Source organism: Bombina bombina, chromosome 7, assembly GCF_027579735.1.
Source record: "Bombina bombina isolate aBomBom1 chromosome 7, aBomBom1.pri, whole genome shotgun sequence".
NCBI lineage: Eukaryota > Metazoa > Chordata > Amphibia > Anura > Bombinatoridae > Bombina > Bombina bombina.
In genome coordinates, this window is record NC_069505.1 from 204,083,783 (window position 1) to 204,110,370 (window position 26,588).

Sequence of the window (26,588 nt, forward strand, 5' to 3'; positions counted from 1 at the left end):
CCCAGTCATGTGAATCATCCCACCAAGTTTCAGTTATACTGATAACATCATAGTCCTCTTCTGCAACTAAGAGCGTCAGCTCACCCATTTTACCTGTCATGCTTCTTGCATTTGTTGTCATACATTTAATTTTCATGTGCTTTCTGCTGCTACTCAGTGTGCTTTCCTCTATATTTTCTAATGTGACATTTCTTAAGTCATCCCTTCCTTGAGATATTAAGGGATTGCCATATTCACAGACTGATCTCTCTGTTCTATTTTGTTCTAACTGACCCTCCCCCCCTTTGCCTAGTTTAAAAGGTTCTCTAAACGTGCTACCATCCTTTCCCCCAACACACCTGCACCCATGCCATTCAGGTGCAATCCATCCTTACTGTACAAATTGTACCCTAGTGAAAAATCAGCCCAGTGTTCTAAAAAGTCAAACCCCTCATTTTACACCATGTCTTTAAGCCATGAATTAACAGACCTTAACTCCTTCTGCCTTACTGAAATTAGCACACGGGCACTGGTAATATCTCAGAAAATATTACTTTGGAGGTCCTTGCTTTAAGCTTGCTACCTAACTCCCTGGAAGACATTTTTTAGGACTCTCCATCTCCCACCAATTCCTTCATTTAGTACCAATATGCACCATGACTGCAGGATCAGACCCCACATCCCTCTAACAATCTATCAATACGCTCCACAATATGCCTAACACGAGCCCTGGAAGACAGCAAACTGTTCTATGTAAAGGGTCTGGATGACAAATTACCCTATCAACCTTCCTAATAATAGAGTCTCCTACCACCAACATCTGCCTCTGGCCCTGACTTGTATGCCCCTCTGTCCATGACTGAAGGACTTGCCCACCTAGTATTGCTCCTCTTCCACAGCTAAAGGACTGTTCACTATACTAGGCAACACAGCCCTCTCTGACACACTGCCACCCCTGAACTGATATCCCCAACATCTTCACTTAATCTGGCAAATTCTATTGGGGTGTACCAGCTCAGAACTGGCCTGTCTCTTCCGCTTACCTTTACTTCGCCCTCTGACTGTGACCCAGCTACATCCTGGGGTCTCCTCATCTGAATCCTCCCCATTCCCACTGCTGGAACCATTAACAACCAGCTCAGGTCCTATCCATTTCCCTTTCAAGTGGTCCTGAATTTTCATGTAGTGTTGCAATTTTTTCTTCCAGATCCCCAATACGAGTTTCTAAGAGACAATAGGCTCACACTTGCCACAAACATATAATCCCAGAAGCGGGTGCTCCTAGTGATGCAAACATGTGGCAAGCTGTACACTGAATGAGATTCTCACACATTCTTAATAAAAGGTTTAACTTAAAAAGTATAAAATATATTTCCCCTTGGTTACCCCAAAACCTTGTTTGCCTAACTACCTTTGTTAGCTAACTATAATACTTAAACAGACAATCTTACTTTAACAGAGAATCAATACAGCAAGCCTGAAAGAGCAAGCTCCCAGAGTAAATGTGCTAAATTTATAATCTAGCTAGGCCCAAACAGCTGAAAAAAATCCCACCCCTAATTACCCACACAGGAAACAAGAAAAAAAAAAAAAAAGTTTAGATACAAACCAACAGTTATTTTGTTTTATAAAATGCAACCCTTGCAAAGCAAAATATTTATGATACACTGATACACTGTCAGCATTTATCATTGCACCAGCAGTTCTTGTGAACTGCTGGTGCAATGCCGCCCCCTGCAGATTCGCGGCCCGCTAGCAGGGGGTGTCAATTAAACCGATTGTATTCGATCGGGTTGGTTTCTGTCCGCGGCCTCAGAGCAGACGGACCTGTTATGGAGCAGCAGTCTTTAAAACACTGCTTAATAACTTCTGTTTCCGATGAGCCTGAAGGCTCGCCGGAAACAAGGGGCATCAAGCTCCATACGGAGCTTGATAAATCGGCCCCTAAAACTTTACATTTATTTTGTCACTATTTAAACAGCTAATGAAACTTTAAAAAATACATCTACATGTTATTATCAGGCTAATCTTTTCTTTAAATGCTTCATTCTATAGGGCATTTATTTTGTTTCCTTTTTGCCTTTAGCATATTTAAAAGGACCTTTAACTGCTGGGTGAAACTACAATTGCATGGTTACTACATACTCTGCTATTGTTTCCCTCCTGTACCCGCAGCTCTCTTTATAGCTGTTCTCTGGTGAAGCTTTGCATTTTATACTGGGTGCCGCCATTTTGTAGCTCGCATATTGCTGCATCCTGAGTGAGAAACAGTTAGAGAGAGCGGAAGACTTATATTTTTGCAGTTATTTCTTTCATAGAGGTGGTGAAAGTCCACAATCCATTACTCCTTAGAATTACTCTTCCCTACCACTAGGAGGAGGCAAGCAAAGATTCCCAAACTCTAAGAACTCTATAAAACCTCTCCCACCTCACCAGTACCTCAGTCTTGTCTTTGCCTCCGCCTGAGGTGGTCAAAGAATGAAGATGCACATTCTTTAGTGAGAGGGGTTCTCAGATCAAGTTGAGGCCTGTCTCCCCTCAGAGTACAAGTTGCTTGTTAGAAGGATGTATTTGGAGTATTGGAAGTGACATATATTTCACTGGTTGGGATTTAGTCACAAGCCTTGCCAAAGGGGTCACAGGGACTTCTCCTTTGCCTCTGCCTGTTGGTTTGTTGATATACTCCTATTCCTGTTTCTCTGCTGCTATGTTTTAGCACTGGTCTTGGCTTCCTAATGGTTTCCTCTAGTAGCAGAGTGCCTTTGTGGTAAGTACTATATTTTTACTTACTTGGCACTCTATAAGCCGTTTAGGTTATTACTATGTATATCGTTATATATGTACATATGTACAGCCTTGGGATATTTATATATCTTGCCCTCCTGGTAATACTAGTAAGACCCCACCTCCAGAGGGCCATGGAAATAACAGTCCACTCCCCTAGTTACCTATTAGAAGTAGCACAGACACACCACCCCTTCCTCCTTAGCCTTAGGGTGGACAGGACTAGAAGTCCCTCTCCGTTTCCATTATGTTTTTTGGCAATGGCTGTTTTTTCCCCCCCAAGTGTTGACTTACCTGTTAGCCTATTGAGCTTCTAAGCACTCCGCCACTAATACTTTTATTACGGTCACTAATGTGGCGGTAGGCGGTGGAAACTGTTCCCTGCGATTTTGTTGTGGGAGCTGCTATATTTCCATGATGTCATAGGTGACGGACGTGCATGGGGGTTTTGTCTGAGGGCAGCCTTTTTTTTGCGTGCGCAATTTTCAATTTATCTTTGTCGGGCCTTGAATAAGCAGCGTTTGTTTCTTTGCCCACAGCTCTGATTTTTGCCGGATTTAGTCTACTGACAGTAAGTCTTGGTTTTTGCAGCATGGGGATAACGATTTGATTTTTCTATGCAGCCTGTAATTTAATATCGGACCTGAGGATCCTTTGCCTGCTAATGCCCAAGGATAATATGTAGTGACTTCAAGGTATGTTTTATTTACATTTTGTATTTTAATATTTTTATTCAAGGCATACAAACAATATGTCAATGAAAATCATAGAGAAAAGTTGTTTCAAGTCACATATACAAAATGAGCTAAATAAGATAAACATTACAATTTTCAATAATTGTATACAGAGACGCTTGCCATTCAGACTATATATACCTTCAAAATAACAAATGAGGCCACTTTTGGACCTTTCATTGGTATGAAATGTGTAAAGCTACAGAAGGTAGTCTTGAACAAAAGGGGACCACTCTTGGATCCAAAATAACCTTATTTTAGTTATTTTATAAAGTACCCAATATGTAAAATTGGATGACACAAATATTGTAGCTTACCATTCTGGTACTTAAAGCGTAAGTGAATGAACTCCAATGACAAAGTATAATATAAACTAGTATATTATCCTATAGTGTAGTAGTAAAATTTAGGATAATAATAAAACCAGAGCCATGGTATAATAAATAATATTTGTATAGTAAGACTCTATGACTCCTCATGGTTTAACATTACAATAGAGGCTGCAGAATATAAGTGCAAACTGCAGAGAAAACACCGGATAAACAGGGGATTTATAGAAAAATATGTCACCCATAGGCTACATAGAAAAAGACTTATGATACGAAGTACTGAGAACCATGATAAAACTATAGTAGCAATCACTAGTGTACTCTATGACATTAGGGAGGGCTTACAATGTAGGATTCCTAGATTTTATAAACCGTTGATGCTCAGCAATATTTTATTATAGGAGAGTTAGGTAGGCAGTGTCAGTATCACAAGTATATGGTATTTCCTCGCCTAGAGCACATAATCAAAGTTTAATAATTCTTAACATCTTAATATAAAAATCTAAGGTATGCATAACCATTTAGTAAATATGGAGAGATAATCCTGCTGTGTTGTGTCAATATAGATGTTAAGTTTTCATAATATAACAGCATTGGAAATCGCAGCAGGTTAACCATAACCACACTAACATTTAAACCTTCCCCAAGAAATTAGACATTAACAATAGGCTATACCTCTATCATAGTAGAAAAAAACAAAAAATGGCTATGGACAGTAAGACATATAGAACCTAAAGCTCAAGTATCTAAGTCTTGTGGAAAATCCTACATATTACAAAAGTTCAGCTCTCGAAATAAAGTTTATTTCCCCATTATTCAAGGAAAAAATATCAGCTAAAACATATAAGGAAGGGGGTTGTCGGGTCTCTTTGATCATGGCTGGGCAAATGAACAGCATCAGAGCACAATAAACTCAGCCTATGGCCATTTTCCGGTGTCTGTCCCCATGTATGGCTTACACAGAAATGCTTCAAGGCAGGTGTAAGACCCAACAGTTTACTGCTCACCGCACTTTTTCATAGGATTTTCTACCGGAGATAATCTTGGAAAAGTCCACCGCCACATAGGATTCTCCAACACTGGTAGCCATTGAACTCTCTCCTTAGTAATCTGGTTTCTCTTAATTTCGTTGTGAGCCTCATCTTTCATATTTATTTCTGCTCGCCCGGTAATAGAGGAGTGGGATATAGGTGAAACCAGTAGGTTGTTAATTCTCCGATATCTTTATTTGAGGGAATTTTGGCCAAATCCATCTGCTGATTACTTGTTCTATTGACCTGTGTCAATTGAAAACAGCATGTATTTCTGTAAGAAAAACTTAAAAATATTGAATCTATTGTAGGAGCTCCTGCAGCATACGTCTAGCCGTTCCAGCGGTCAGCTCCACCCCCCTCTTATTTACATTTTTTATTGCAAGGTCTATGTTGCTTTTTACTTTTTACATAAACATTTATTATAATATAATTTATTTATGGCTAGTTGTGTATATTTTGTTCATAGTTATTCAGCCCAGCCTTTTCCCACCTGTTCCCTATGTGCAAACCCTCGATGGCAAGAAAAGAGATTATTTAAAGTGTGTATTGGACAAAATGGTGGAAGCTTTTCTGATGCACCTATAGGCTCTTTGGATAATATTCAATCCTGTGATTCTGCTTCTGAAGGGGAAAATCCTACCCTTTAAGGGGGACATGCATTTTAGAAAGCAATTAGATATTTTTACTTTTCTTCCTAAATGGAAAGAGTCCACAGCTGCATTCATTACTTTAGGGAAAATAAGAACCTGGCCACCAGGAGGAGGCAAAGACACCCCAGCCAAAGGCTTAAATACTCCTCCCACTTCCCTCATCCCCCAGTCATTCTTTGCCTTTCGTCCCAGGAGGTTGGCAGAGAAATGTCAGAAGTTTGTTTTGTCTCTTATGGAGGGTAGTACTCTTCGACATGCGATGGGAGTTTTAAGTAATCCTATCAGTCTCTCAGTGAGGGCTTGGATGAAAGTTAGAGTCCAGAGATACAGGGAGAGTCTCTCTGTGAAGCCATCCTGACTCATATTAACAGCTCCACAAGCAATCAGTGCTGTCGAACTTCGCTTCGCTGCCTGTTTCTTCTCTCAAGTCCATGGCGGAGGCTTATTTGCCACACTTGAAGGGCCGTGTTCCTGTTTCACGGCGTAGATTCCGGTAAGACCGTTTCATTTTACTTCATCAGAATGTATTGTAACTTATTATGTTTTCCCATAAGGAACTATCTTGCGGGACTTATTAAGTATTTTTATAGGGCCTCAGTGAGGCTCCTGTGGTATCTTGGAATCAAGGGTAAATATCTCCAGAGGGGGATTTTTGAAGAGGGTTTTTTTAATCATGTTTGTTATGTGATTTAATCTGCTTATGTGTAGTGTTAACTGGGCTCTTGGCTTAGAACATAAAGGCCTTTGGAAGTGACGCAACCTTATGGTTGGGCGTGCTTTTTTTGGACTGTACGGTTCACCTTGTGACTGGATGTGTTTACGTTCTGGTCTTCCATTTCCGCATTCCTGACCGTTGTGGCGACTGAAAAATTAGAGTCTGCTTGTGTCTGCTTCTAGGAGGTGGTTAGTGCCCCAGCCACTGTGTCAGGGTGCCGTTTAAGTTTTTTCTTAGTCCATATTCTTATATTCTCTATCTAGTTATGGAGGATTCTGATGCTGAGACTGTTCAAATTTCAGATTCAGATTCTTTGACTTGTGAAGAATGCGAATTGGCCCCGTTGACACAGGTCAATCAGCTATGTTTGATATGCCGTATTAGAGCGCCCTGTTCCTCAGTCTCAGGGAATCAGGTGTCTGCTGAGCCATCCGCCTCTGGGGGTTCTGTCCTCCATGAGGCGAGTTCCCTACCGATCCCTACTACTACACATGCGGGTAACCCAGATTATGTTTATCCCTCCTTACATGGCGGCTTGTTCCCCCCCCCCCCCCAAAAGGTTGCAGCTCGTTTTCGCTTTCACATATTATTGGCGATTATGCTTCTGCAAAGTCCAGACGTTTATTTGCGTTTATGCTCGTGCCCGATCGTCCTGGGTCTACCGGCCTTGGGTGGGCCTATACAGTCCCTGCGGGTGTAGCTGTCCCTGAGTGTTGTGCCTTTTGTTACAGAATAGTGCGTCTTCGCGTTTTACTCAGACACATTTTTGAGTTATTAGAGGATCCTATCCTTAACGGATACAGGAATCCGCAGTCTTCTACTTCGAATGGCTCACCTCATTAGACATAAGGGGTTTGACGTAAATTCCAAATTGTCCGATTATTGAGATCTTTCCCAGTTTTTTGTTGGAAGATCGGGGTTCTGTTTGGCTGGTCCTGTGGGTATGCCTGCTTTCTTCCTGGGCGTTAACCTACGGGTTGCCTTATATTTTCTTTTATCCGGTTAGGATGTCTTTTAATTTCGATTATGTGTTTCCTTCGGGAACTTCTGGGATCGATTCTCTCTGGTTGCTTCTTCGGAAGTATGTTAAGGGACACGTTACCTTCCCCTTTGAGGGAGGATTTAGCCACCTTTACAGTTATGGCCCCAGCTGCGGCTGGTCCTGCTGGGATTCAGATCTTCTGTCATGTGGCTTATTCAGACACGTGGTGCCTATTCTGCCTGGCTGATCCAGTGGGGCGCTGAGTGCTCACATTATTATTTGTGTTTTGTCTTGTTTTTCTTTACAAGTTTAGCTAAACACTCTAAAAGGATCCGTATGGCTGGAAGGATTGGGTCAGCATTCAGTCTGGTGACCAGGTCAGTGGAGTTCCACTGCGTCACTCTCTTGGCTCCGATTTACTCAAGACCTAGAGTTTCCTTCCTCTCTTGGGAGGATTGGGGGCTTAGCGCCCCCTTACTGCTGTTTTGAGCGATTTGGCCTTCTAAAGCTCTGGAATTGTCCTTGAACTTGTTCCTGCTGTGGCTCTCTTCTTGACACCTTTCAGACTTCGTCTGTTCCTCGGGTTCCTTCGGGGACCTGGTTCCCTTTGGAAGTTGTTTCCTTTTTAGGGACATGGGCAGTGTGGTCTCCTTGAGCTCTGTTTAGGGTTTCTTCCCCGGAGCTGGGGGATGCTCTGCATCCTTCTTTCATCTTCTCCTCTGATTTTTTGGGGGTGATTTTTTTTGGGGGTGATGTGGAGACTAGCCTTTGTTCGAGTGACTTTGTCCTCGAGGTATCCCCTTGTTCTGGTTGTAGTGTGGCTATTGCGCCTAGGGCTCTAGTGGCCTTGTTTTGATCTTTGCTTCCTTAGTTCTTTGGAGCGTTGGACTCTGGCAAGGGGTGTCTCGTCTTCTGGTTGGGACTTGCAAGTTTTTCTCGTTGTCCATTTTACTTTGGACATTGTATGGTATCTCCCGGGGGTCTGGTTTTATATCAGATGGGGGATTTCAGTTGCCGGGTTCTTGTTTATTGGGGGCTCGGACCTCTCCTATCTCTGGTTCTTCCAGTGGCCGAGGTTTTTATCAGCATTTCCTTGGTGGATCCCGTTGCGGGTTGTACCGGACTGTTAGGATCTAGAGCTCGTCCAGGGTTCCCCAGTTCCAGGAAACTTGGGCAGTGTCCTTGATTGGGGTAGTTGAACTGTTTCAGTTGACCAGGTTTTCTGGGCCCCATTGCCCCCTGGGCTTGCCTTTTGCCTTGGTCAGTTTCCCTTGGTCAGCATGTTGAAAGAGTGTGATGGCTTTGCTGCTCTGCAAACAAAGGGCTTCACGGTGGTACCACTGCAGCTATGATCTTTGTGCTAGCCAGTTAAAATCTTCAGGGGATTCCTTCCAGGTCAGGGCATTGGAGAATTGTTCTCTTGGTTCAGCCTATGGATGTGTCCTGGCGGCAGGTGCTCTGTCCTTCTGGCCCGTTTGCTGGCCCCCCTTTGTCTTGGGGGGCTTATATCCTTGTTTCTGAAGTGTGGTCCCTTTCTTAGGGCTTCTCCTGGCTTCAGGAGGTTAGGACAGACGGGTTAACCTATATCGGAGAGAGGTACGCTATCTGGGTTGTTCTGTCTATTTGGAGAGTTGCTGGCTCTGCCTTGAGTCTATGTTGGGCCTTTAGCTAGATCTCTAGGTTTATGGCCTTGTCAACGGTCTCCATGTGGTATTTCTGGTTGGCACCCGAGCACTATTGTAATGGACGTGCCATTTTTTCCACTCATTGTTTGAGTCGGGGGTTTTTCTGGTCCCCTGGTTTCAGACCTGCCGATGTTTGGGCTGGCCGGCTGGAGGTAGGTCCTTAGATACGTTGTTTTCTAAGATCTTTAAGGCGCATTGGTCCTCATTGAGGTTTTGGGCTCTCCTTTTATTTTGAGACCTATGTGTAGGTCTGACGGTTTCGGTTCCCTAGAGTGTGCCTTCTGTAGTGGAGGTTTAGCACTCTTTTTTTGTAGCCGCTTCTAGCTGGTATTTCTTTTGTGTCATCCTGAGGATGGCTGCATGTTCTTAACTCAGGTGTTTACCTTTGTCTGGATCTGCTACATGTAATTTTGCCTGAATTCCTCAGGGTTCTGAGTTCGGATGATGTTTGGTCTCTGTTTTCAGTTGTTCCTAGGCGCCAGTTGTTTTGCTGCCTGGCAAGTAAAGGGTTGCTCTTTGAAACCATCTACAGCTGTTTGTACCTTGATCGAGTGCTAGCTAACTGTTCCACTCCTTGCATGATGTTGGGAGAACTTTTTCTCTGTTCTGCTACCGGTTCTAATCCTTTGTGGTTTCTATTTGGATTGGGCTTTGCCTCCCCTTGTTGTCAGGACCCATTTAGGTCTTGCGAGCTTGGTTTAATGGGGTTTTTTCCTTTTATGGAGTTTGTGGTAACCTTTGGTTCCCATTTGGTTCTTCCTTGCCTTATTCCTTTGGGAGTTTCGGCGGGGGTTCCCTTTGCTAGTAAAGGGTGTGTGCTGGGGGAACGACTGTTGGGCGACGGTGTCACCCGGAGGACTGTTGGCTCAGTTGTGACTGATGTTGCGGTCTCTAGCTAGGCTTCCGGGCTATCTGCTGGTCAGTGTCCTTGCGGCCTTTTTCCCTTTTTTGTTTTCTTGGCTTCGGACGAAGCAGGGTTTTTTGTTGGGAAGTGGTTTCAGGCCTGGTGCCCTCTGAATGGGCCGCCTATATATACCCTCATGTTTTGGCATTCAGTGTCCTCTATAGCTTGGGTATTGTTTTCCCAAAAGTAATGAATGCAGCTGTGGACTTTTTCCATTTAGGAAGAAAAACATAAATTATGCTTACCTGATAATTTTCTTTTCTTCTGATGGAAAGAGTCCACAGTTCCCCACCCGTCTTTTTTATGTGGGGTGTCTATGTTTTTTATTCTTCTGGCACCCTTTCACCCAGATATTTCTTCTACTGTATAGTTCATTATTATACTTTTGGTGTGTTTGACCTAAAAATAAAATAAAATTAAAAAAACAAAACAAAGCAAAAAAATCTAGTATCTGGGTAGTTCGTTTCGCTCCATTGCTGTTTCTAGGAACACTGAACCCTTGAACGGGGATATCACTTGTATCTGCATTGCTCTAGGATAAGACAGGATCAAGCTTTTCCATTTATTAAAGAAACGTTTAATTTTACTTTCGTTATCAAGATTTATATAAAATTGCTCCAAAATTAGTTGGTTGTTTATTTTCTGTGTATGCTCAGCTAGCGTAGGTACTTTTTTAGAGTTCCAGTATTTTAATATTAGGGTCCGTCCGTTAAGTATTACTGTATTTACAAAACTTCTATTTGTTGTTTTCTCCTACATTGTTGTATCCGGTCCACGGCTTCATCCTTACTTGTGGGATATTCTCAATCCCTACAGGAAGCGGCAAAGAGAGCACACAGCAGAGCTGTCCATATAGCTCCCCTCAGGCTCCGCCCCCCCAGTCATTCTCTTTGCCGCTCTAACTAGTAGCATCTCCACGGGGTGGTAAAGAGTATGTGGTGTTAGTTGTAGTTTTTTATTTCTTCTATCAAGAGTTTGTTATTTTAAAATAGTGCCGGCTTGTACTATTTACTCTGCAGCAGAAAGTGATGAAGATTTCTGCTAAGAGGAATATGATTTTAGCACCAGTAACTAAAATCCATTGCTGTTCCCACGCAGGACTGTTGAAACCAGAGAACATCAGTTGGGGGGAACAGTTTGCAGGCTTAACTGCTTCAGGTATGATCAGTCATTTTTCTAACAAGACCATGTAATGCTAGAAGACTGTCAGAAATTCCCTCTGGGATAGGTAAGCCATTTTTCTTAGACTCTGTATAAAATGATGGCTTATATTAAGGGCTCTATGCTGGTTGACACTATTGTGGGCTTAATCGATTGCTTTTTAGCATGTTTTTCACTATAAATAAGGTGTTTTTTCAGACTTTAAAACACTTTTGGGGTTTAATTTGCGCCTGGCACTTATTTGGACACATAATCTAGTCAGAAAGGCCCCTCCACTCTGGAATGCAGAGGGAGGAGGCCTCATTTTCGCGCCTCAATTGCGCAGTTGTTTTGACTAGGCAGTTCATGCAGCTTCACGTGGGGAGTCCAGAGGCATTAGAAAGGACTTCAGAGAGGCTTATTTTCTACTTAAATAATCCCTAAGGAAGGTAAAGGCCACAGTGGAAGCTGTGGCATAGTACTGTAGTGTGTTAACCGGTTAACTGCTGTTATTAGCTCCGGTTTGGGCATTAAGGGGTTAATTGGTCTGAAAATTTGTGTGCAATCTTTTCAAAGCATTAAGACACTGTGGTGAAAATTTCATTAAAATCGGATGTTTATTTGATGGTTTTTTGATGTTTCAGTAATAAAGTGTGCACTTTTATTATTTAAAGAGACAGTAACTTTTTTGTCAAAAATAAATTTTATTGCATTGAAGTTCTATTTAAGTCTGTCAAACATGTCTGAATCTTCAGATAGCCTATGTTCTGTATGTTCAAAGGCCAAGGTGGTTCCCCCATTAAATTTATGTGTGAAGTGTGCCATAGCGTCCAAACAGCTTAAGGACCGTACAATCACACTTAAAGATATAGCCCAAGATGATTCTTTAGCTGAAGGTAGTGAAGATAGCTCGCTATCCTCTCCTTCTGTGTCAACACCAGCTATGCCCGCGCAAGCGATGCCCAGTACATCTAGCGCACCAATTGCGATTACTATGCAACAGTTAGCGGCAGTAATGGATAATTCTCTCTCAGCATTTTTATCCAAACTGCCAGCTTTTCCTAGGAAGCGTGATTGCTCAGTTTTAAACACAGAAAATGAGCAAGCAGACGCAGAGGATAATTTATCTGTAGTGCCCTCACATCAATCTGATTTGGCGGTGAGGGAGGGCCTGTCTGAGGGAGAAATTTCTGACACAGGAAAAGTTTCTCAGCAGGCAGAGCCTGATACCATAGCATTTAAATTTAAGCTAGAACACCTCCGCGCCCTACTTAAGGAGGTCCTAGCTACACTTGATGATTGTGACCCTTTGGTGAGCCCAGAAAAATTGTGTAAAATGGACAAATTCTTAGAGCTCCCAGTACACACTGATGCGTTTCCGATACCTAAGAGGGTGGTGGATATCGTGACTAAGGAGTGGGAGAAGCCAGGTGTACCTTTTGTTCCCCCTCCTATATTTAAGAAAATGTTCCCAATTGTTGACCCCAGAAGGGACGTGTGGCAGACGATCCCCAAGGTAGAGGGGGCAGTTTCAACGCTAGCTAAGCGCACGACTATACCAATAGAAGACAGTTGCGCTTTCAAAGACCCTATGGATAAAAAATTAGAAGGTTTACTTAAGAAAATTTTTGTTCAACAGGGTTTTCTTCTTCAACCAATTTCTTGCATTATTCCTGTAACCACTGCAGCGGCTTTTTGGTTTGAGGAACTAGAAAACTCGCTCCAGAAGGAGACTTCTTATGATGAAGTCATGGACAGAATTCATGCCCTGAAGTTGGCTAATTCTTTCATTACAGATGCCGCTTTCCAGTTAGCTAAATTAGCGGCGAAAAAGTCTGGTTTTGCAATCGTGGCGCACAGAGCGCTTTGGTTAAAATCTTGGTAGGCGGATGTGTCGTCCAAAACAAAATTGCTTAATATTCCTTTCAAGGGTAAGACCCTAATCGGGCCAGAGTTGAAAGAAATTATTTCAGATATCACTGGGGGAAAGGGCCATGCCCTTCCACAGGATAGACCTTTCAAAGCTAAAAATAAGTCTAATTTTCGTTCCTTTCGCAATTTCAGGAACGGACCAGCTTCTACCTCTACAGCCACCAGGCAAGAGGGTAACGCACCCCAGCCCAAACCAGCATGGAAGCCATTGCAAGGCTGGAACAAGGGTAAACAGGCCAAGAAGCCTGCTGCTGCTACCAAGACAGCATGAAGGGGTAGCCCTCGATCCGGGACCGGATCTAGTAGGGGGCAGACTTTCTCTCTTTGCTCAGGCTTGGGCAAGAGATGTCCCGGACCCCTGGGCACTAGAAATTGTCTCTCAGGGGTATCTTCTAGAGTTCAAGGACCTTCCTCCAAGGGGAAGGTTCCACATGTCTTGCTTGTCTTTAGACCAGATAAAGAGACAGGCATTCTTACATTGCATAGAAGACCTTTTAAAAATGGGAGTGATACACCCAGTTCCAACAGCAGAACAAGGACTGGGTTTTTACTCAAACCTGTTTGTAGTTCCCAAAAAGGAAGGAACTTTCAGGCCAATTCTGGACTTAAAAATTCTAAACAAATTCCTCAGAGTTCCATCATTCAAAATGGAAACCATTCGGACAATTTTACCAATGATCCAGGAGGGTCAATATATGACTACCGTGGACTTAAAGGATGCGTACATGCATATTCCTATCCACAAAGATCACCATCAGTTCCTGAGGTTCGCCTTTTTGGACAAGCATTACCAGTTTGTGGCTCTTCCATTCGGATTGGCCACTGCTCGCAAAATTTTCACAAAGGTGCTAGGGTCCCTTCTAGCGGTGCTAAGGCCAAGGGTCATTGCAGTAGCACCTTACCTAGACGACATTTTAATACAAGCGTCGTCCTTTCACAAAGCAAAGGCTCATACAGACATTGTTCTAGCCTTTCTAAGGTCTCAAGGGTGGAAGGTGAACATAGAAAAAAGTTCTCTGTCCCCGTTCACAAGGGTTCCCTTCCTGGGAACAATAATAGACTCAGTAGTAATGAAGATCTTTCTGACAGATGTCAGGAAGTTAAAACTTCTGAACACTTGTCGAGTTCTTCAATCCATTCCTCAACCCTCCATAGCTCAGTGCATGGAGGTAATAGGACTAATGGTTGCGGCAATGGACGTGGTTCCCTTTGCTCGAATTCATTTAAGACCATTGCAACTGTGCATGCTCAAACAGTGGAATGGGGATTATGCAGATTTGTCTCCCCAGATTCAAATGGATCAGAAAACCAGAGACTCACTCCTCTGGTGGTTGTCTCTGGATCACCTGTCTCAGGGAATGAGTTTCTGCAGACCGGAGTGGATCATTGTCACGACCGACGCCAGCCTCCTAGACTGGGGCGCGGTCTGGGAGTCCCTGAAGGCTCAGGGTCTATGGTCTCAGGAAGAATCTCTTCTCCCGATAAACATTTTGGAATTGAGAGCGATATTCAATGCGCTCCAGGCATGGCCTCAATTAGCGGAGGCCAAATTCATCAGATTTCAGTCGGACAACATGACTACTGTAGCGTACATCAATCATCAGGGGGGAACAAAGAGTTCCCTGGCGATGAGGGAGGTATCCAAGATCATCAAATGGGCAGAGGATCACTCCTGCCATCTATCAGCAATACACATCCCAGGAGTGGACAACTGGGAAGCGGATTATCTGAGTCGTCAGACTTTCCATCCGGGAGAGTGGGAACTTCACCCGGAGGTTTTTGCCCAGTTAACTCAACTATGGGGCATTCCAGATCTGGATCTGATGGCGTCACGTCAGAACTCCAAAGTTCCACGTTACGGGTCCAGGTCCAGGGATCCCAAGGCGACATTGGTAGATGCCGTAGTAGCGCCTTGGTCGTTCAATCTAGCTTATGTCTTTCCACCGTTTCCCCTTCTCCCCCGGCTAGTAGCCAGGATGAAACAGGAGAAGGCTTCTGTAATTCTGATAGCTCCTGCGTGGCCACGCAGGACTTGGTATGCAGACCTGGTGAATATGTCATCGGTTCCACCATGGAAGCTACCTTTGAGGCAGGACCTTCTAATTCAAGGTCAATTCGAACATCCAAACCTAGTTTCTCTGCAACTGACTGCTTGGAGATTGAACGCTTGATTCTAGCTAAGCGTGGGTTTTCGGAATCAGTTATAGATACCCTGATCCAGGCTAGAAAGCCTGTCACCAGGAAAATTTACCATAAGATATGGCGGAAATATCTTTGTTGGTGCGAATCCAAGGGTTACTCATGGAGTAAGATTAGGATTCCAAGGATTCTATCTTTTCTCCAAGAAGGATTGGAGAAAGGTTTGTCAGCTAGTTCTTTAAAAGGACAGATATCTGCTCTGTCTGTTTTGTTACACAAGCGTCTGGCAGCAATGCCAGATGTTCAGGCGTTTGTACAGGCTTTAGTCAGAATCAAGCCTGTCTATAGACCTGTGGCTCCTCCATGGAGTCTAAATTTAGTTCTTTCAGTTCTTCAAGGGGTTCCGTTTGAACCTCTACATTCCATAGATATCAAGTTACTATCTTGGAAAGTTTTGTTTTTGGTAGCTATTTCTTCTGCTAGAAGAGTTTCTGAATTGTCTGCTTTGCAGTGTAATTCACCTTACCTGGTGTTCCATACAGATAAGGTCGTTTTACGTACCAAACCTGGTTTTCTTCCAAAAGTGGTTTCCAATAAGAATATTAACCAGGAAATAGTTGTTCCTTCTCTGTATCCTAATCCAGTTTCTAACAAGGAACGTCTGTTGCACAATCTTGATGTGGTTCATGCTTTAAAGTTCTATCTAAAAGCAACTAAAGACTTCAGACAAACATCGTCCTTGTTTGTCGTCTATTCTGGCAAGAGGATAGGTCAAAAGGCGACTGCGACCTCTCCGTCCTTCTGGCTGAAAAGCATCATCTGGTTGGCTTATGAGACTGCTGGAAGGCAACCCCCTGAACGAATTACAGCTCACTCTACTAGAGCTGTGGCTTCCACATGGGCTTTCAAGAATGAGGCTTCTGTTGAACAGATCTGTAAGGCAGCGACTTGGTCTTCACTGCATACATTTGCCAAATTTTACAAATTCGATACTTTTGCTTCTTCGGAGGCTATTTTGGGAGAAAGGTTTTACAAGCAGTGGTGCCTTCCAATTAGGTTACCTGACTTGTTCCCTCCCTTCATCCTTGTCCTAAAGCTTTGGTATTGGTTCCCACAAGTAAGGATGAAGCCGTGGACCGGATACACCAATGTAGGAGAAAACAGAATTTATGTTTACCTGATAAATTTCTTTCTCCTACGGTGTATCCGGTCCACCGCCTACCCTGGCATTTTAGTCGGGTTTAAATTTATTTTTGTAAACTACAGTCACCACTGCACCCTATGGTTCTCCTTTTTCTCCTAACCGTCGGTCGAATGACTGGGGGGGGGCGGAGCCTGAGGGGAGCTATATGGACAGCTCTGCTGTGTGCTCTCTTTGCCACTTCCTGTAGGGATTGAGAATATCCCACAAGTAAGGAGGAAGCCGTGGACCGGATACACCATAGGAGAAAGAAATTTATCAGGTAAACATAAATTCTGTTTTTTGGGGCTCCTCCATCAGAAAAAGGACATGATTATCTTGAATTTTTAAAGGGCTTTGCAATATTTTGTTCATCCAAAATTCAATATTATTCCAGAATTTTTTAATTTTGGGCCAATTCCACAGACAATGATAAAGATCAGCTGACCCATAACTACACTTATAACACATTGTCATTGTTACTCCACTTTGATTTCAAATATGGTGTTATATTAGGCTTTATTTACTATTTTAAAATGTGATTCTCTTAGTGAAATTGCTATTATAGCTAGCTTAAAACTCTTCTGAATCATGTTAATGGGATTTTTACACTTCGCCGCTATTTTAATAATATTCTCTGGACCCTGAAATGCCTTCAGAGTTTTATATAGCAAGGAGATAGAGAAATTACCTGCTTTATATATACCTATCACTGATTCTATCCCTGTCCAACCTATCTCAAATAGGCTTTCTTTCATAGCTTCGATCAGTGGATGACGTATCTGTTAATCAAGTTAAAATCCGTTTATAATTCTGCAAAGACTTAACATCTACACTCATCATAACTCTTTTAACTTTTTTGTCTTTTTAAGGAGCCATTACTGGCGATTTAACTCTAACAGTATGTACAAATATATGTAAAGTGAACAAAAACGACAATGATCGTGAAAAGTGCTATGCACAAAAATATCCCACCTACAGTTGTGGAATTAATATTTTGCTTTTACTTATTAGTGTCTATATTAAGAGCCATTTCCCTTTTCACAACTTCTACTATCTTAATCTAATTATAACTTGCAGTAAACAAGTGCTACGTTCGGGACGTTCAATTAGATATCCCAACTCGCATACCTTAAATATAAAGAGAATTACTTTTCTATTACTTATTAGTGTCCGAGATGCAATCTCCTTTATCCCACCTTCTATTATTTATATCTAAATTCTAATACACAGTGAATGCGTGCAAAGTTCAGGCAAGTCAATTAAGTAACCCTGCCCAATTACCTTAACTATGTGCAATATCTATATATATATACCTGGAGAATCTGTTTCTATACAAGTTTAAATTTGAGCTATATCCAACAAAAGGTCCAATACCTCTAAACATGCAAAATGGTAACAATAAGATAAGATTTTGAACCAATAATTTCAAAAAACATTAGAGCCTAGTGAGACTATCATATGCAAATGACAATGGCCTCTAGTTATGAAGCAGTCTACTTACCTGCATTCGCCGTCCCAGTACGCTCGCCTAAGCTCGCCTACCTTCGCCGCCGTGGACCTGAATACGTTCGCCAAAGTTATAAAAAAAGCTGTCAAGAAGCCTCGCACCAAGTACGGAGCGATGAGCAGTGGATTGTTGTTAACTAACAGTGATCGATCTCGCTGCTCATCGGCTTCTTCGCAGCTTTCTTGATAGCCTGTCACTAAGCACCCACACTAAACTACACTGTTTTACTCCCTAACCCCTAAACCGCTGCTCTCGGAGCCCCCCGCACCTAAATAAAGTTATTACTCCCTAAACCGCCGCTCCTGGACCCGCCTGAACTATAATAAATGTATTAACCCCTAAACCGCCGCTCCCGGACCCCGCCGCCACCTACATTATACTTATTAACCCCTATCCTGCCCCCCACTACACCGCCGCCACCTATATTCAAGTTATTAACCCCTATCCTGCGGATCCTGGACCCTGCCGCCACCTATATTAAAGTTATTAACCCCTATCCTGCCCCCCACTACACCGCCGCCACCTACATTAAACTCATTAACCCCTAAACCGCCGCTTCCGAACCCCGCTGCAACTAAATTAAATGTTTAACCCCTAAACTGCCGCTCACGGACCCCGCCGCAACTAAATTAAATGTTTAACCCCTAAACCGCGGCTCCCGGACCCCGACGCCACCTATATTAAACTTATTAACCCCTATCCTGACCCCCTATACCGCCGCCACCTATATAAAACTTATTAACCCCTAAACGTAAGTCTAACACTAACACGCCCTAACTTTAATATTATTTTAATAAATCTAAATAAAACTTACTATTATTAACTAAATTATTCCTATTTAAAACTAAATACTTACCTATAAAATAAACCCTAAGATAGCTACAATATAACTAATAATTATATTGTAGCTATTTTAGGATTCATTTTTATTTTACAGGCAACTTTGTATTTATTTTAACTAGGTAGAATAGTTATTAAATAGTTATTAACTATTTAATAACTACCTAGCTAAAATACTTACAAAATTACCTGTAAAATAAATCCTAACCTGTTACAATTAAACCTAACACTACACTATCATTAAATTAATTAAATAAATTAACTACAATTACCTAAAATTAAATTAAATAAACTAAACTATAGTACTGTAAGGGTTAACTCCCTGTGCTGGAGTTAGGATCCTCCTTCTTACTGATTAAGCCTATTTAAGCACTTACCTCCTAGCTACCTTTGCTGGTTAATTGAGATACATTCGTAGCTAGAAGTGCTCAAGCTGCCTGCCGCTACTAAACACTGGTCATCCAGTTATTTCTCAGACCTTGGATTCAACCTCATCCTCTATCCTGTTTGCTTGCCAAGTTGTGGGAACTTACCTGCTACCGGAGCGCTCCGAAGTCGTCTGCTTACTCTGTTCTAACGTATCCGCGATACGTCATCAGCTACCGCCCGCAGCACATCTCTGCCTCTCAGTGACTTTCAGCTTGTTACCGCTCACACGCTGCTGCAGCTCTCCGGTTACACAGCTTCTTGGGATCAGGTTTGATAGTAAACTTTCTACTCTGCTTAACTTTATTATTGCAAGTCTGTTGTACTTTGTATGAATCCAGCCTCACAAACATCTACACATATTTTGCAGTTATTAATCTTTATACTGTTGCTTATACGAATCCTTTGATTGTTAAACCAAACAAATTGCCACATGAGGTTGTGATGTGTTCAAGCCTTAACATAGCCAAGACCAAAATAGTGGCTAATATTAACTCTCACCTTGGGGAACCTAAAACCTTAATCGGTATTCCAGGTGAAACAAAACCTATTTTTCCCTTAACTATTTATGTCATTGCTAACTGACTGCCTATTTCTAGAAAGAGTATTCAATAGGGTTTTCAAACATATGTGTTTATTACAAGTACAACCCCCCCCCCCACTAAATTACAGAAAATAAAAAAGAATTACAAGAAGTTTAAACTAATTACACCTAATCTAAGCCCCCTAATAAAATAATAAAGCCCCCCCAAAATAAAAAAATGCCCTACCCTATTCTAAATTACAAAGTAACCAGCTCTTTTACCAGCCCTTAACCCCTTAGTGACCAGAACACTTTTCCATTTGTTGACCGTTTGGGACCAAGGCTATTTTTATATTTTTGCGGTGTTTGTGTTAAGCTGTAATTTTCCTCTTACTCATTTACTGCACCCACACATATTATATACTGTTTTTCTCGCCATTAAATGGACTTTATAAATATACCATTATTTTCATCATATCTTATAATTTACTATTAAAAAAAGTATAAAATATGAGGAAAAAAATGGAAAAAACACAATTTTTTCAAACTTTGACCCCCAAAATCTGTTGCACATCTACAACCACCAAAAAACACCCATGCTATATAGTTTCTAAATTTTGTCCTGAGTTTAGAAATACCCAATGTTTACACATTCTTTGCTTTTTTTGCAAGTTATAGGGCCATAAATACAAGTAGCACTTTGCTATTTCCAAACCACTTTTTTTCAAAATTAGCGCTAGTTACATTGGGACACTGATATCTGTCAGGAATCCCTGAATATCCTTTGACATGTATATATTTTTTTTTAGAAGACATCCCAAAGTATTGATCTAGGCCCATTTTGGTATATTTCATGCCACAATTTCACCGCCAAATGCGATCAAATAAAAAAAATTGTTCACTTTTTCACAAATTTCTTCGCAAACTTTAGGTTTCTCACTGACATTATTTACAAACAGTTTGGAGAAGTATAGCACTCACAGCGCTTAAAGGACCAATAGCTCCTGTCTAGGGTGGGCCCCCACTGCCCACAAGAATAAATACTGTTGGATATGGGTTTAGACAAGAGCGCCAATAAAGTCAAGGTCTGGTGTGTGTGTGAAGGATGTGTTCACACTGATATAGATAGAACCCTTAAGTAAGGGCTAAATTCCTATGATAAACTGCAGAGACTATAATACTTATAAAATGTGGATAAAAGTTATAATCACAATTTTAATACATACATAAACTAAATAGCTAAACACGGATCCAAGGTATATAAAAACATATGAGCTTGAAAACAATATAAGCTTAAAAACAATATAAAATAATGATAGGGATAAATGTCCCTACAGGGGCAAAGTGTCCCAGATCTAATAGTAGCAGTACCGTTATATTATTATGGGTATGAGAATGGTATACAGAGAGTGGTAGACGTTTGTTAGACTTAACTACCCTCTACTCCATAGGGATTGAGTCTATCCAAATGGGTGATACAAAAAATTGGTAGATTAGTGTCTACTAGTATAGTAGATACAGTATTAACAGATAGAAAAGCAGCAGAACATATAATTCACATGTGAAGAAAAACAAAAATGAGAGAGGGTGATTAAAAAAATAGAAAAAATGTAGTAGCAGGAGTCCCAAGAGATAGATAAAAAAAACAGGCTTTATTGATTCAAATTTAAAAAAACAGCGAAAAAGTATCTAAAAGACTTAAGAGAAGAATGTGTAGATCAGTCTTACGCGTTTTGGCTAGCTGGTGCCGTAATCATAGACTGTAGCAGACAAACATTCTAAGGTCTTTATATACATGTGTAATCAATTACTTAATTAATTAAACTAATTCAGCTGTATTCTAGCAAGCAAAGAACAACAATGTTATAGGTATAACGGAAAGCATAGGTATTAGCTGCTACATGTAACTGTCATTAGTTATCTGCTACAAGAACATGTTATGCAGACAGAAAAGATATTGAGGAACATATGAAATTTTGTACAATGGTCGTTTTGATATACATACATATAAAGCTCTCATTTTAGAGAGTGATGTACGAAATTTACATTAATCCATTATGTATAAAATTTATCAACCAATATACATATTTAGGGATATATTTTAATCTTATAGACCAGATTCGAACCAGCAACCTGTGTGTTCAGGGGCAGTGAACCTAACCACTAGGCTATAGCAGCTCAACAATATAACATGATCTGAAAGCAAGGGCTTAAAGGAGACTAAAGACAATTAAAGTAGTTCTGATGTCTCTTAAAAATACATGACATTTTGTTAGATTTAGTTTAAGAGATACTATCATATTAAACGATATATTATCCTTTAAAATTGGTTACAGTGAAACAACAATGAAGTTGAAACCAGAGAAAATGTACACAAACAGTTCATGAGTAATTGTATAGACTATAAATAAACAGTATAAAATGGTTTATGTAGGAAATATATAGCCACAATGAACAGGTAATTTTCTCATAAATTAAACTTCATGTATTTAGATAAACACATTAATACATATGTCTTGTGTTTAACTCCAAAAATCAATAAGGTCAAACTCTGAATTAAATCCATGTGGGATCTGTGTCTTGAGCTTGAACATCCAATAGACTTCTTGTCTTCCCAAAATTTGGGACCTATCACCTCCTCTCACTGGGGTCTTAATAGCCTCAATTATATTCCAACTGAAGGATCTTACTGATTGATCATGTACTTCTATAAAGTGTCTACTCAATTCAGAACAGGGGACTTTATTTCTAATGTCCCCTAGATGTTCTCTGATGCGTGTTCTCACATCACGAGTAGTGAGTCCTACGTATTGACCCCTACACAATTTACATTCTGCAAGATATACAACATAAGTGGAGCTGCAGTTTAAGCAGCCCTGTATTTTGAAAGATTCTCCCGTCACATATGACGTGAATGTGTCTGTTACATTATGGTATTCACATGCTTTACAGCGGTTACTACCGCATTTAAAGCTTCCATTATGTTGTAGCCATGAGCTAGAGTTAGTATGTGTTTGTGTGTTCCTTAACATACTAGGAGAGAGAGTGTTAGCTAAGGTATTGTTTTTGGTATAGACAAATCTACAGCCATCACCAATAATTCCTTTTAATGTTTCGTCTCCATAAAGGATCGGAAGATACTTATTAACAATGCCACAGATGTCATTGTACTGGTTAGAATATTTAGTGATGAATGTAGGTCTGTCATCATTTTTTCTTTCTTTTTTATTTCGTAGTAGATCTTCTCTCTTGTATCCATCAACTTCCTTCTTAATCTTAAGAACCTCCATTTTATGATAGCCTCTATTAATGAGGCGATCAGCCAATTCATTACTTTCCTTAATGTAATCAGTATTTTTTGAACAATTGCGTTTTACCCGCATCATTTGTCCTTTGATGATGCCTTTAAAGACATGTTTAGGATGACTACTGGTTGCATAAAGTAATGCATTACCGGCAATAGGTTTACGGTATAAAGTAGTGTTTACACAATTGTAATGAGTTTCACCAAGGAGTGTAATGTCCAAAAAATTAATTTTGGTTTTGTTCCACTCCTTTGTAAAAGTTAACCCCATCTGGTTGCTATTAAGATAATTCAGAAATTCATTTAACAAAAGAGAAAGGAGACAGGAGCGCAAGGGACTGATCTGAGTGTAGTATAGTAAAACTTAAATTTTAATACAAAAGTTACAGTGACAAAAACACACTCACACTTTCCAACCTCAAACAGAATGAGGTATGAATATGGCACAAGAAGCAAAAAGCCCCAGGCACTTGCTCACCACGAACCCTCTTCCGGTGCAGTGGGTCTCCCCTTCCGTCACTGTATGTGCAAACTGCAGCTCCCAAGTATAGCCGAGCACTAGTTCTCAAAGGTCCGTGGTCTCTGGTCAGGCTGTCACAGGTAAAACCGCATACCCATAGTCCCAGAGTCTCTTGGTAAATATTGCCGTGTCCACAGGGTCTTTTAGGCAAAACAAAGTACAAACAGTAGTTCACGCCGGGTATGTTCAGAATCCCACTAAACACTCACAAGCCGGCTAGAGTGTCTGTGGATCTGACTCCTCGCAGCGTGTGTAGATGTGGGCGTGGCCTTACGCGTTTCGTGGGGCTCCTCCCCACTTCATCAGAGGCATGCCCACATACCTGTAACCTGTCAATTTATAGCGGAGTCACATATCTGTTTGACATAATCAATCGGAACAATAAGCCGGTATATTCGTAGCTATCACCCTTATTTCAAACTTTTTAAGTTTCATATTACATAATACATAATGTTTGTGTTTTATTTCAATGTGATCACTCCTATTATCAATAGCACATATTTTGTACATATTTTGTACAGATAATCAGTTAGTTTCGGTGCGCTTAAATCCAATATTGTACAATATATATGCGCAAAAAAACACATACAGTTTATACAAACTGATCATACATGCAAAAATTAAACTAAAAATATATATTTCATTTATATAATATCTTAAAACTTATAAATATTATAAAATCTACATTCAAGACACTTTCAATTACATAAAAAGTTTAAAAATTCATACGGTAAAATTTAATATATTTTAAGTCACTACTTGGGGGACTCAGTAAATTATTTAAAAGTACATATTATCCAAATTGTAAACCAAGTTAATATATATACACACACACCCGCATGCATATAATGCTACATGTCCCATACATACAGCGGCCATTCAACTCATAAACATATGTATGGGATATCCTGTATGTGTAGTAAAAATACAGTATAAAATATGATATATTATATCTTTCCAATATATTGTATATCTTTGTAGTATCAGTTTGGACCTAAAATAATGGGTCACATATTCACAGAGATTTTATTATACTGACTAATCGAATAAATACCCTTACTAGCCTACCCCAACCATTCATCTTCAGGGATAGTCTATTATTACCATTAAAACCCAACAGATTGATCGCTTATATAGATTAACTTAAAATGGATTGAGTTTCTTGATTATCAGTTTCACTAAATCAAGTTTATTTCATCTCTTGATATTTAGATATTAAAATTTTGGGATAATTTTTTACATGTTGTATAAAAGAGAGATAAGGAAGATATTTTAGTCTGGAGACATGCACTAGGATTCAATAAAGGCCGCTAGATCAACCTCTCTATTCATACCATATGGCTCTAGGGTACCCAATGCATGAATCCAGAAAGTCTCTCGTTGTCTTAGGGTCCTAAGGCGATCCCCACCCCTTTCATCTCTTTTTACATGTTCGATGGCTTTTATTCTTAAACTACTATTATCCCTCATGTGTGCTTCTAAAAAATGTGCTGACACTCCATGGGAAGTAAGTCCTATGTCGATATTCCTTAGGTGTTCAGTTAACCTATACTTAACTTTTCTTTTTGTTCTTCCCACATACTTTTTCCCACACGAACATTCTAATAAGTAGACCACGTAATTGGTCTTACAGTTCATTAGTTCCTTAATGTCGTGTTTTTTTCCATCTTTACTAGAATAGAAGTATTTATTATCAGGGTGTATATGGGTACAGCAAGTGCAGCCTTTTCTCCCACATCTAAAAAACCCTCTTGTATGTTGTCTCAACCAATTACTTCCAGTTTCTTTCTTTCTAAGTTTACTTGGAGCCACCAAATTTCTTATAGATTGTTTTTTTCTGTATATCACCTTACCCTTATTGGGGATAATATCTTTTAACACTGGATCTTGCAAAAGAATAGGCCAATATTTATTTAGGGCCTTCTCAATATTCTTGTGTGCATTATTATATTTTGTAATAAAATTTACCCTATTATCCCTACTATCATTCTTGATTTCTTTTCGTCTTATCCCATCTGGAGGTAGATTGAATTCTAATCGTCTGGCCCTTTCTCGTGCTTTGGTTACCAGTTCCCCAGAATATTCTTTGGCCCTAAATCTTTATGATCTCAGCTTCCTTATCATATACTTCTAAGTCTGTACAATTTCTTCTTGCTCTTTGAAATTGACCATAGGGGATATTTCTAAGCCATTTCATATGGTGACCACTCTTTGCATGAAGGTAGCCATTGGTGTCAGTTTCCTTCCTATAGAGTTTGGTAACTATTTCCTTTCCCCTATGTGTCAATTCCAAATCGAGAAATGTGACTTTTTCTTTATCAATAGTGTGGGTGAAAGTTAGGTTCAAGGTGTTTAAATTGACATATTGTACTAATTCCTCTGCTTCCTCTACACTTCCATGCCAGATGACCAAAATATCGTCGATATATCTGAACCATTCAATAACTCTTTTTTCAAATGGATTTCTACTATTGAAGATAAACAGATCCTCCCACCACCCCATGTACAAATTTGCAAAATCAGGCGCAAACTTAGTGCCCATTGCGGTACCCCCTATCCCCGAGACAATAGGTCTCCCTGGGGGGTCCACCAGTCTTTTGTGGACCTTTGGTAGATGGTAATATATGGGTATTACTGGGTGTATGTTAGGGAGTCTAACTTCGAACCTTTCAGAATATGTGGACCACATTTTAAAACCGATGGTACCATGTTTGAGATCTTATGTAAGAGATACACCACACATGTTAGATTTACTTAAAAAGGTGCAGTGGGAGGAAGGTTACATGTGGCTAACCATGGATGTGAATGCACTATACACATGTATCCCACACAGCTTGGGGATAGCTGCAGTAGATTACTTTTTTGATAAGGCTAGAATTATCAATGAAAACCAAGGGAATTTTGTTAAGAGAGCTATAAATTTTATTTTAACAAAGAATTTTTTTCTCTTTGAAGATAGGTATTTCCTCCAAACCACCGGTACCGCAATGGGCACCAAGTTTGCGCCTGATTTTGCAAATTTGTACATGGGGTGGTGGGAGGATCTGTTTATCTTCAATAGTAGAAATCCATTTGAAAAAAGAGTTATTGAATGGTTCAGATATATCGACGATATTTTGGTCATCTGGCATGGAAGTGTAGAGGAAGCAGAGGAATTAGTACGATATGTCAATTTAAACACCTTGAACCTAACTTTCACCCACACTATTGATAAAGAAAAAGTCACATTTCTCAATTTGGAATTGACACATAGGGGAAAGGAAATAGTTACCAAACTC